General features: G+C 45.6%; 1 pseudogene; it reads left to right on the plus strand.

The window, feature by feature from the left end:
* The first annotated feature begins 1,641 nt into the window (after window positions 1-1,641).
* Window positions 1,642-2,004, plus strand: LOC128052099 (60S ribosomal protein L35-like; annotated as a pseudogene).
* The last annotated feature ends 11,446 nt before the right edge of the window (window positions 2,005-13,450 follow it).

Below are 13,450 nucleotides of genomic sequence, written 5' to 3' on the forward strand. Positions count from 1 at the left end.
AGCACTTCCCTGCATCAGTAAAAGGAGCTGATGACTGGGGATGTTCCGCCCTTGAATGAATCAGACTTTGAATCACCTGAGACCAAAAAGGGGGGCTAGAATCTGTACAATTGGGCCCTATGTTTTTCAGATCCTGCTCAGTTTGTCACACACGTGCTTCCAAAAGGTACCAATTTCTGAACTATATTCAGACCATCCCAAATAAAACCTATCCTCAACATATTATAGGTATGGGTCACATTATCCTAGGATTCCTTGAAAAACAAAAGGAATTTTCCACCCAGCACAGTGCGTTTGATAACAGAACCAGATGTGTTTGTTCCCTGGGGGCCTCAGGCCTTGTCATTTCACCAGCAAAGATTATCAGTGGGGGCAGGAGAGGGTGCTACACTGACAGCAGGCCCTGGACAGCCAGCAGGCCCCAGGCCACATGGAGGCCTCTCCTCCTGCAAAGCTGTCCTGCCCCAGTCATTGCTTAAGGAAACACCTAGTGACCTGATCACCCACGGGCACCCCCACACATGCCCTCCAGGGCACGAGACCAGCCTGAGTGACCATGTGTGCCATCGTGTGTGAGAGACAGACAGACAGCAAAGAGATGATCGTTGCAACACAAAACACAGCAGCCCAACCATAGACCACCCCCACCCAAGCCAGCGCTCTGCCAGGCAGTCCGGAGGACATGGTCAACTTCAGAAGCACAACCCCATTTGGGATCCCCAATAACCCAGAAACCCTAGGGGGTACAGAGAATGGCCTGTCCAGGAGCCTGCTGAGAGCAGGACTCTGAGAAAGTTTGACTCTCCGCTGCAGGGCTACTGCCCTCCCCAGCGCTGGGAACCCAGTGTGGTCCAGGGTGCTGGTCAGCGCCAAGCCCAGAGGCCCGCCCTGCTTTCACGGTGGGAAAACACCAGGCCCCTGAGTCCCACCGCTGATAGGGTTTCCATGGGCAGTGTGCAGGGTCAGGAAGCATTTCCTAAGTAAGACCCATATGCCACGGAGCAGTCCTCACTGGTCTTCCCAAAGGCCAGCTCTGCTTTAACCCAGAGGAGGATGGGCAGGCAGGATCCCTGGCCATAATCATTAGTGAGCGCGCTCTATACTCAAGGCAGTGGACTGGGGCTGGGGCTGCACAGAACACAGGCTCTGACCACCGCAAGTGCACAGTCTAGGAGGCCCTGAAATTTTACCAAGCACCCCCAACCCTGCTGATCACCCCCACCTCCCTCTTCCGGCAACCCCCGTCAGGAGCCCCCCAAAGTCAAGGTGGCAGGGTGTGGAAGAGCCTGGAAGGTGCCCAGGAACAGCCCACACGTCTCCCCCAAACACAGGCTCACAAAGTCAGATTCATCCTGGCAGGTAAAGCAGGGGACACGTCATGAATGGAGGGTGAGGGGCTCTGTCCCGCCTTCAGACTACACAGAATCTCAGGAGACAAATAAAGCTCTGGATCCATTTCTCAAACTAATGCTTGATGGAACCCTACTCCAGGTAGAAGGGATGGCGCAAGAAATGTGTCCCGTATTTAAATAGCTCTGGGGAACGTAGGGTGAAAGGAAGCCTGGTGCCGCCCTGCAGGATTCATCCCAGCTTTTGCCCCTTCTTTCCCTCTGAGAAGGCAGCAGAGGCAGACTGTATGGCATGGCCAAGACTAAGGCAGGAAACCTTCACGGCAAGAAGCAGGAGGAGCTGCTGAAACAGGAGGAGGAGCTGAAGGCAGAGCTGTCCCAGCAGCACGTGGCTGAAGCGGCAGGCAGCATGGCTTCCAAACTCTCCAAAGTCCGAGTTCTTCATAAATCCATCACCCATGTACTGACTGTCATTAACCAGACTCAGAAAGAGAACCTCAGGAAATTCTATAAGGGCAAGAAGTACAAGCCCCTGGATCCACGGCCCAAGAAAACACGCCGCTGACTGAACAAGCATGAAGAGAACCTGAAGACCAAGAAGCAGCAGCAGAAGGAGCCGCTGTACCCTCTCTGGGAGTACCCAGTCAAGGACTGAGCATCCAGGCATCAATAAAACAAATAAATCAGAAGAAAGAAAAAAAAAACAACTTTTATCCCATCACAGTGTATCTGGGCTTCCCTTGTGGCTCAGCTGGTAAAGAATCTGCATGCAATGAGGGAGACCTGAGTTTGATTCCTGGGTTGGGAAGATCCCCTGGAGAAGGGAAAGGCTCCCCACTCCAGTATTCTGACGTGGGGAATTCCATGGACTGTATAGTTCATAGGGTTGCAAAGAGTTGGACACAACTGAGCGATTTTCACTTCACATCACTTCAGTGTATCTGGAATGTCTGAGAGATGTGGACCTGCCACAATGCCACATTTATTTAACCACAAACCCTTTGTCATGGACCATAAAGCCAGGGTTCCATGGGACACTGGGTGGGGTTGCAACCCTAATCTGTCTCACAGTCCTGACACCAGGGCAGGTTTGTGCCCAGGTGTCCCCCCCCTCCACTCCCATCACCTGGGAACCTGCTTCAAATGCAAATTCTCAGCCCCACCTTGACCTCCTGAATCAGAAACCCTGGGCATGGACAGGGGAATCTGTTCAGTTCAGTTCAGTTCAGTTGTGTCAGATTCTGTGCTACCCCATGGACTGCAGCACGCCAGGCCTCCCTGTCCATCACCAGCTCTCAGAGCTTATTCAAACTCATGTCCATCGAGTCAGGGATGCCATCCAACCATCTCATCCTCTTCGTCCCCTTCTCCTGCCTTCAATCTTTCCCAGCATCAGGGTTTTTTCCAAGGATTCAGTTCTTCCCATCAGGTGGCCAAAGTATTGGAGTTTCAGCTTCAGCATCAGTCCTTCCAATGAATATTCAGGACTGATTTCCTTTAGGATTGACTGGTTGGATCTCCTTGCAGTCAAAGAAACTCTCAAGAGTCTTCTCCAACACCACAGTTCAAAAGCATCAATTCTTCCACACTCAGTTTTCTCTATAGTCCAACTCTCATATTCATACATGACTACTGGAAAAACCATAGCTTTGACTAGATGGACCTTTGCTGGCAAAGTAATGTCTTTGCTTTTTAATATGCTGTCTAGGTTGCTCATAGCTTTTCTTCCAAGAAGCAAGCATCTTTTAATTTCATGGCTGCAGTCACCATCTGCAGTGATTTTGGAGCCCAGAAAAATAAAGTCAGCCAGTGTTTCCACTGTTTCCCCATCTATTTCCCATGAAGTGATGGGACCAGATGCCATGATCTTAGTTTTTATTTTTATTTTTTTTAATTTTAATTTTTACTTTATTTTACTTTACAATTCTGTATTGGTTTTGCCATACATTGACATGAATCCACCATGGGTGTACATGCGTTCCCAAACATGAACCCCCCTCCCACCTCCCTCCCCATAACATCTCTCTGGGTCATCCCCGTGTACCAGCCCCAAGCATGCTGTATCCTGCATCGGACATAGACTGGTGATTCGATTCTTACATGATATTATACATGTTTCAATGCCATTGTCCCAAATCATCTCACCCTTTCCCTCTTCCTCTGAGTCCAAAAGTTCGCTATACATATCTGTGTCTTTTTTGCTGTCTTGCATACAGGGTCATCATTGCCATCTTTCTAAATTCCATATATATGTGTTAGTATACTGTATTGGTGTTTTTCTTTCTGGCTTACTTCACTCTGTATAATCGGCTCCAGTTTCGTCCATCTCATCAGAACTGATTCAAATGTATTCTTTTTAACGGCTGAGTAGTACTCCATTGTGTATATGTACCACAGCTTTCTTATCCATTCGTCTGCTGATGGACATCTAGGTTGCTTCCACGTCCTGGCTATTATGAACAGTGCTGCGATGAACATTGGGGTACATGTGTCTCTCAATTCTGGTTTCCTCAGTGTGTATGCCCAGCAGTGGGATTGCTGGGTCATAAGGCAGTTCTATTTGCAATTTTTTAAGGAATCTCCACACTGTTCTCCATAGTGGCTGTACTAGTTTGCATTCCCACCAACAGTGTAGGAGGGTTCCCTTTTCTCCACACCCTCTCCAGCATTTATTGCTTGCAGATTTTTGGATCACAGATATTCTGACTGGTGTGAAGTGGTACCTCATTGTGGTTTTGATTTGCATTTCTCTAATAATGAGTGATGTTGAGCATCTTTTCATGTGTTTGTTAGCCATCCATATGTCTTCTTTGGAGAAATGTCTATTTAGTTCTTTGGCCCATTTTTTGGTTGGGTCGTTTATTTTTCTGGAATTGAGCTGCATAAGTTGCTTGTATATTTTTGAGATTAGTTGTTTGTCAGTTGCTTCATTTGCTATTATTTTCTCCCATTCAGAAGGCTGTCTTTTCACTTTGCTTATATTTTTCTTTGTTGTGCAGAAGCTTTTAATTTTAATTAGATCCCATTTGTTTATTTTTGCTTTTATTTCCAGAATTCTGGGATGTGGATCATAGAGGATCCTGCTGTGGTTTATGTCAGAGAGTGTTTTGCCTATGTTCTCCTCTAGGAGTTTTATAGTTTCTGGTCTTACATTTAGATCTTTAATCCATTTTGAGTTTATTTTCGTGTGCGGTGTTAGAAAGTGATCTAGTTTCATTCTTTTACAAGTGGTTGACCAGTTTTCCCAGCACCCCTTGTTAAAGAGATTGTCTTTACTCCATTGTATATTCTTGCCTCCTTTGTCAAAGATAAGGTGTCCATATGTGTGTGGATTTATCTCTGGGCTTTCTATTTTGTTCCATTGATCTATATTTCTGTCTTTGTGCCAGTACCATAGTGTCTTGATGACTGTGGCTTTGTAGTAGAGCCTGAAGTCAGGCAGGTTGATTCCTCCAGTTCCATTCTTCTTTCTCAAGATTGCTTTGGCTATTCGAGGTTTTTTGTATTTCCATACAAATCTTGAAATTATTTGTTCTAGTTCTGTGAAAAATATCGCTGGTAGCTTGATAGGGATTGCATTGAATTTGTAAATTGCTATGGTAGTATACTCATTTTCACTATATTGATTCTTCCAATCCATGAACATGGTATATTTCTCCATCTATTAGTGTCCTCTTTGATTTCTTTCATCAGTGTTTTATAGTTTTCTATATATAGGTCTTTAGTTTCTTTAGGTAGATATATTCCTAAGTATTTTATTCTTTTTGGTGCAATGGTGAATGGAATTGTTTCCTTAATTTCTTTTTCTACTTTCTCATTATCAGTGTATAGGAATGCAAGGGATTTCTGTGTGTTGATTTTATATCCTGCAACTTTACTATATTCATTGATTAGCTCTAGTAATTTTCTGGTGGAGTCTTTAGGGTTTTCTATGTAGAGGATCATGTCATCTGCAAACAGTGAGAGTTTTACTTCTTCTTTTCCAATTTGGATACCTTTTATTTCTTTTTCTGCTCTGATTGCTGTGGCCAAAACTTCCAGAACTATGTTAATAGTAGCGGTGAAAGTGGGCACCCTTGTCTTGTTCCTGACTTTAGGGGAAATGCTTTCAAGTTTTCACCATTGAGGATAATGTTTGCTGTGGGTTTGTCATATATAGTTTTTATTATGTTGAGGTATGTTCCTTCTATTCCTGCTTTCTGGAGAGTTTTTATCATAAATGGATGTTGAATTTTGTCAAAGGCCTTCTCTGCATCTATTGAGATAATCATATGACTTTTATTTTTCAATTTGTTAATGTGGTGAATTACACTGATTGATTTGCAGATATTGAAGAATCCTTGCATCCCTGGGATAAAGCCTACTTGGTCATGGTGTATGATCTTTTTAATGTGTTGTTGGATTCTGATTGCTAGAATTTTGTTAAGGATTTTTTCATCTATGTTTATCAGTGATATTGGCCTGTAATTTTCTTTTTTTGTAGTATCTTTGTCAGGTTTTGGTATTAGGGTGATGGTGGCCTCATAGAATGAGTTTGGAAGTTTACCTTCCTCTGCAATTTTCTGGAAGAGTTTGAGTAGGATAGGTGTTAACTCTTCTCTAAATTTTTGGTAGAATTCAGCTGTGAAGCTGTCTGGACCTGGGCTTTTGTTTGCTGGAAGATTTCTGATTACAGTTTCAATTTCCGTGCTTGTGATGGGTCTGTTAAGATTTTCTATTTCTTCCTGGTTCAGTTTTGGAAAATTGCACTTTTCCAAGAATTTGTCCATTTCTTCCACGTTGTCCATTTTATTGGCATACAATTGCTGATAGTAGTCTCTTATGATCCTTTGTATTTCTGTGTTGTCTGTTGTAATCTCTCCATTTTCATTGATCTTAGTTTTTAGAATGTTGAGTTTTAAGCAAGCTTTTTCACTCTCCTCTTTCACTTTCATCAAGAGGCTCTTTAGTTCTTCTTCACTTTCTCCCATAATGGTGGTGTCATCTGCATATCTGAGGTTATTGATATTTTTCCTGGCAATCTTGATTCCAGCTTGTGCTTCATTCAGCCCAGCATTTCGCATGATGTACTCTGCATAGAAGTTAAATAAGCAGGGTGACAACATACAGCCTTGACATACTCCTTTCCCGATTTGGAACCAATCTGTTGTTCCATGTCCAGTTCTAACTGTTGCTTTTTGACCTGCATACAGATTTCTCAAGAGGCAGGTCAGGTAGTCTGGTATTCCCGTCTCTTGGAGAATTTTCCACAGTTTGTTGTGATCCACACAGTCAAAGGCTTTGGCACAGTCAATAAAGCAGAAGTAGATATTTTTCTGGAACTCTCTTGCTTTTTTGATGATCCAACAGATATTGGCAATTTGACCTCTGGTTCCTCTACCTTTTCTAAAACCAGCTTTCTGGAAGTTTTCAGTTCACGTACTGTTGAAGCCTGGCTTAGAGAATTTTGAGCATCACTTTGTTAGTAATCTGTTATTCTAACCCTAACCCCAACAAACCCTCCAAGGGAATCTGATGCAACTCCAGTTCAGGAGGCACTGAAATAAGGGAGATGACCACAGCTGTGACACCCTCCCCATGAAAGCTGGAGTATGGCGGGTGGAGAGGAGTTCTCCAAAAGCAGTAACAAGGAATGAAATGAATTTTAGGGGTGTTTCCCTTGGAAAAGGAAATGGCAACCCACTCCACTATTCTTGCCTGGAAAATCCCATGGACAGAGGAGCCTGGCAGGCTACAGTCCATGGGGTTGCAAAGAGTCAGACACAACTGAATGACTGGGCTTTCTGAGCTTCCCTCAAGCTGATAGTCAGTGGCTGAGGGGCCATGCAAGCAAGCACAGGCTACTCTGCAGGGTGATGGACCGCCCAACCCCCTGGTGCTGGTCCATCCCAGTGGCCACTGCCCTCATGCAGCCAGTAGCCAGCAGGCCCAGGGAAGCCTGGGAGGGACTCTGCACACACCATGCATGGACGGAGCCTCTCCCTCCCATGGGGTCAGGATCGCAAACCTCAGTTCACATGGGCCCAGCTAGCTTGGAGGCCAGCCTGAACACCAGCCCCTGTCTGCAGTATGAGGCTCATATAGAGAATGTATCTGGATAGACAGGAGGCAGATTTGGTCCGGCCTGGGTCCCCAGACACAGATGTCACCACCGCCCATCCCCCCTCACCCCATACGCAGCACATGCTCTGGCTGAAATTTTATTGCTGAAAATTAGACCAAACTAAGCAGAAGTAACATGGTGACCCCTGGCAGCCTGCTTCTGTGGCAGCTGCTCAGGTCACATCCAGGAGACAATCTGAGGCTGAGGCCAGCTGTCCACTCCCCGTCCCAACCCTCCCCCACAGGGCAGGGGCTGGCTGCCTGACCACCCCACAGCTCAACCAACAAGGTCGGGGTCAAGCTGGACATTTTGCAGACTTTATAAATGTTAAAAACAAAGCACCAGACTAGCATTTTCTTAATCATTTCTTAAATCCCAGAAGCTTTCAAAAAAGGTTCCCTCTGCCCTGGATCATCTGACTTATTTAGGAATTCTCCCCTTAACACAAGGGGTGTGATATTTGGAGAGTATTTCCCATAATTTGGATCTGAAGGTACACATATACAGGTTTCCCAGGTGGCACTGGAGGAAAAGAACCCACCTGCCAATGCAGGAGACATAAGAGGTGCAAGTTTGAGCCCTGGGTCAGGAAGATCCCCTGGAGGAAGGCATGACAACCCACTCCAGTATTTTTGCCTGAGGAATTCCATGCACAGAGGAGCCTGGAGGGCTATGGTCCATAGGGTCACAGAGAGTCAGACAGGACTGAAGCCACTTGGCATGCACGCATACACACATACAAGGTCAGACAGCAGCATTCACTCAAAATTTCAGAAGCACGTTGGCGAGCACCAATTTATACTCTGATACCCACAGACATATTTGAACTCACCAAGGTTGAGACAGAAATAAAGGTGGGGGAACACAATGGCCCTAGCCACAACCTTCCAGGAGACCTCCACGGTCACCACCTGCAGCTTAGGCCTGGTGGTTGCAAGCCTCGGGTCTAGCCAGCACATGGAGCCTCCCAGGTGGTGACACTGCCACCCAAGCAGGACCTAGGATGTAGTGACCCAATGGCCTAGATGTCTGGGAAAGGCAGAAAAGATAGGAGATACGTTTAAAATTGTACATTCCAAGTCATTTTTGTGAAAATGGGGCAGCACTCCAGGAAGAGCTGGGCAGTTCTTACCATGAGTTAACCATGAGTTAACCACATTCAGGGTTCCAGCCTCCACTAGTGCTTAGCTCTAGCCCCCGCCTCAGCAGCAAGGTCTCCTTGAGGGGCCAGTCAGGGGCACAGCCTTTGCTCTGCCTGTGAACCGCAGGCAGAGTGGGTGGGTTGGCGGCAGAGTCCCCGGGCCTCCCCTCCTCTGTGGGGAGCACCTGGACCTCGGATTTTGTCCACTGTGAATGGCCTCACAGAGTGTGTGCAACTGGACTGAGTCCTGGAAAGTCACATCGTTGAGAGTGTGCACATCACTTCCTCCTAAAAGGTGTGCAGTTTTTCACCTGAGTCCAACTGGAATATGTTCTCTCTGAGTCAAGGAGGTCCTTCTATGACAACATTTCCTTTCCTAATGCCATTCACAGTAGCAGTAATAGAAATAGTAATGTCAACTGAGCACTTCTGTATCAGCTGCTGTGCTGACCATTTTACATTCAGACTCTCACTTAATCTTCATAATAGCCCAAAAAGGTAGCACTCCTAGCATTACCAAGCCAATCAATGGGGGAAGCTGAGGCTTGTAAAGTTATGAAATATGTCCAGGGTCCCAGCAAGTAATCAGGATGGAGCCCTGCCTTCTGACCCCAGGGCCCACCTCTCTTCTTCTTTAAAAAAATAAAATAAAATTGAGATATAATCAATATATGGGCTTCCCAGGTGGTGCTCGCAGTAAAGAAGCCCCCTGCCAATGCAGGAGACATAAGAGACACAGGTTCGATCCCTGGATCTTCCTAGATCCTCTGGAGAAGGGCTTAGCAACCCACTCCTTTATTCTTTCCTGGGAATCTGATGGACAGTGGAACCTAGTGGGCTACAGTCCATGGGGTCACAAAGAGTCAGAAACCACTGAAGTGACAGCATGGTACACAATCAACATATGACATTGTGTAAGTTCGAGGTGCACAAAGGGGTTGATGCATTTGTAACATACAAATGCATGTTACAATAAGATTACTATAGCCTCATTGGCCACCTCCATCTAGTCACATAATTATCATCTTCTTTTGTGTGTTGAGAACAGTCAGGATCTAGTTTCTTAGCAATTTGGAAGCTTTTTTTTTTTTTTAAGTCCACCCTATTATTTATCTTGGAGTATTTCCAAAGTCTTAAAGTTGGAAAAACTCTTGTTTGAATGTATAACTCAGGAATGAGAGAAGCTGAATGATCATTTGTTCATTTGTGAGATGGTGGTTGACATGTGTCAGTGAGAGAAGGGCCATAATGCTGTCACGAGCAGACCTAACACCAAGGGGCCTAGGGACAGGAAGTTCGTTTCTCCCTCCCACAGCAGTTCCCAGAGGAGCAGGCCCATGGGACCAGGTTTGTCCTGGGTCATTTTCCACCATCCCCTGCAGCAGAGTATCCGGCTGAAACTAGTGAAGAAACGTGCACCAGAATGTAAGTCAACATCCTGCTTCCTTCACAGTCTTATTTTACAAAGAAAGCCTTCCCTGAATGAGACAATGTGCTTGGCAATGCACTCGCTCTGCATTCTGGCACTAACTCCGTTCTTCCTGGGTGTAGCATTATGGACCAGTCCAAAGAGCATATTTTATGTGTACCCCATGGCACCCCTGTCCACCTGGGGTGATCATGTTCCTTTGAGCTCACATATCACTTCTGCTCTGGCATTCTGTAGGTGAAGACTTAGACACATGTCACAGCTCACTGCAAGGCCATGAAAGATGAGCTGTGTGCTGGGCCAAAAGAGGTCACCTGGCCCAACAGACCTTCGTCTGGGAGGAGGAAAATCCTGAGCATCCTGTGTCTCTTACCTGTTCCTTTCTGCACTCTGGCATGAGGCTCCCACTGCAGATGGGCACCATGGAGGACATTTCTGTTCTACTTTCTTTCTAGTCGCCTAGGAAAATCACACTTCCTGCCACCTTGAAGGTAGGACCCTAAGTCCAGTGACAGGTGTCCTTGGAAGAAGAGGAAATGTTGAACACAGATGCACAGAGAAGGCCGAGTGAAGACAGAGAAGAGACCCGAGTGATACAGCTGCAAGCCAAGGACCACCAAGGGCTGCCAGGATCACCAGAGGCTGAAAGAGGTTCTTCACTGAGCCCCCGAGAGGGAAGCAGCCCAGCCAACACCCTGGAGTCAGACTCCGGGCCCTGGAACCAGGAGAGAACAGATTCCTGTTGTTTAAGCCACCCAGTCTGTGGTACTTCATTACAGCAGCCTCCCAGAAAACCCAGACAATCCCTAAAAGACTTTGTGGAAGTTTTAGAACATGTCCAAAAATTCTAGACATGACTGCAAACAAAAGATGGAAACCCTATCCCAAAACCCCATTCCCCTCAGCTCAAACATGTGACTTGCATCTGAGATGCCAGACAGGGTGGAAGTGATGCCACGTGTCTTTTGAGGTCAGGTCATGAGAGATGACAGCTGGCTCTTCTGCAGGCTGTCCCTATGGACCCCTGCCACTGTGCTCTGGAGAGGCCCAGGCCACATGAGGAGACCACAGGTCTTGGCAGATAGCACCAGCAGAAAGAAGTCCCAGCTAAAAGCCAGCATCAGCTTCCAGATGTGGGGTTGGGGATGCGGAGATGACCAAGCTACAGTGATCACTACCAACCAAGGAGTCCCGAGAGGACACACCGTCTTGGCCAAGTGGTCCCAAACCTGCAGGGTGGCGAGCCAAGCATTGCTGTTGTTTCACAGGACTCAGCTTTGGGATATTTGTTATGCGGCAGTGAAGAACTGAAGCAGGGGATTCACCACAGAGAAGAGAGATAGGAAAGACCAGAGCATTACGATCATGACAGGGACACAGGAAATTTCAGGTTACGTAGGAGAGCCCAGACTGGAGGGGAGGGGAGGCTGCCAGCCCACATCCAATGTGCAGAAACACGATCCAAAGACAGACCCCGGTTCTCAGAAACCTTAATAACCTAAGTCTAAGGGCAGGAAATGCACTCCTGGAGGCCCCAATACCTTGACTCATCTTTCTTTCTTTCTTTTTTTTTTTAACTGTAGATTTTTTTTTAATTTAAATTTATTTTAATTAGAGGCTAATTACTCCACGATATTACATTGGTTTTGCCATACATCAACATGAATCCTCCACGGGTGTACATGTGTTCCCCATCCTGAACCTTCCTCCCACCTCCCTCCCCATAACATCCCTCTAGGTTATCCCAGTGCACCAGCGTGATCATCCTGTATCATGCATTGAACCTGGACTGACAATTCATTTAACATATGATAATATACATGTTTCAATGCCACTCTCCCAAATCATCCCACCCTCGCCCTCTCCTACAGAGTCCAAAAGGCTGTACTATACATCTATGTCACTTTTGCTGTCTCACATACAGGGTTATCATTCAGTTCAGTTCAGTCGCTCAGGCGTGTCCGACTCTGTGACCCCATGAATTGCAGCACACCAAGCCTCCCTGTTCATCACCATCTCCCGGAGTTCACTCAGACTCATGTCCATCGAGTCCGTGATGCCATCCAGCCATCTCATCCTCTGTAGTCCCCTTCTCCTCCTGCCCCCAATCCCTCCCAGCATCAGAGTCTTTTCCAATGAGTCAACTCTTCACATGAGGTGGCCAAAGTACTGGAGTTTCAGCTTTAGCATCATTCCTTCCAAAGAAATCCCAGGGTTGATCTCCTTCAGAATGGACTGGTTGGATCTCCTTGCAACATTATAATTACCTTCTTTCTAAATTCCACATATATGTGTTAGTATACTGTATTGGTGTTTTACTTTCTGGCTTATTTCATTCTGTATAATAGGCTCCAGTTTCATCCACCCCATTAGAATTGATTCAAATGTATTCTTCTGTTTTTTTTGTTTGTTTGTTTTTTTGTTTTTTTTGTTTTTTTTTAATTTTAAAATCTTTAATTCTTACATGTGTTCCCAAACATGAACCCCCTTCCCACCTCCCTCCCCATAACATCTCTGTGGGTCATCCCCATGCACCAGCCCCAAGCATGCTGTATCCTGCGTCAGACATAGACTGGCGATTCAATTCTTACATGATAGTATACATGATAGAATGCCATTCTCCCAAATCATCCCACCCTCTCCCTCTCCCTCTGAGTCCAAAAGTCCGTTATACACAGCTGTGTCCTTTTTCCTGTCTTGCATACAGGGTCGTCATTGCCATCTTTCTAAATTCCATATATATGTGTTAGTATACTGTATTGGTGTTTTTCTTTCTGGCTTACTTCACTCTGTATAATCGGCTCCAGTTTCATCCATCTCATCAGAACTGAATCAAATGAATTCTTTTTAACGGCTGAGTAATACTCCATTGTGTATATGTACCACAGCTTTCTTATCCATTCATCTGCTGATAGACATCTAGGTTGTTTCCATGTCCTGGCTATTATAAACAGTGCTGCGATGAACATTGGGGTACATGTGTCTCTTTCAATTCTGGTTTCCTCAGTGTGTATGCCCAGCAGTGGGATTGCTGGGTGATAAAGTAGTTCTATTTGCAATTTTTTAAGGAATCTCCACACTGTTCTCCATAGTGGCTGTACTAGTTTGCATTCCCACCAACAGTGTAGGAGGGTTCCCTTTTCTCCACATCCTCTCCAGCATTTATTGCTTACAGATTTTTGGATCGCAGCCATTCTGACTGGTGTGAAGTGGTACCTCATTGTGGTTTTGATTTGCATTTCTCTAATAATGAGTGATGTTGAGCATCTTTTCATGTGTTTGTTAGCCATCCGTATGTCTTCTTTGGAGAAATGTCTATTTAGTTCTTTGAGCCATTTTTTGATTGGGTCGTTTATTTTTCTGGAATTGAGCTGCATAAGTTGCTTGTATATTTTTGAGATTAGTTGTTTGTCAGTTGCTTCATTTGC

Source organism: Budorcas taxicolor, chromosome 8 (assembly GCF_023091745.1).
Source record: "Budorcas taxicolor isolate Tak-1 chromosome 8, Takin1.1, whole genome shotgun sequence".
Classification (NCBI taxonomy): Eukaryota; Metazoa; Chordata; class Mammalia; order Artiodactyla; family Bovidae; genus Budorcas; species Budorcas taxicolor.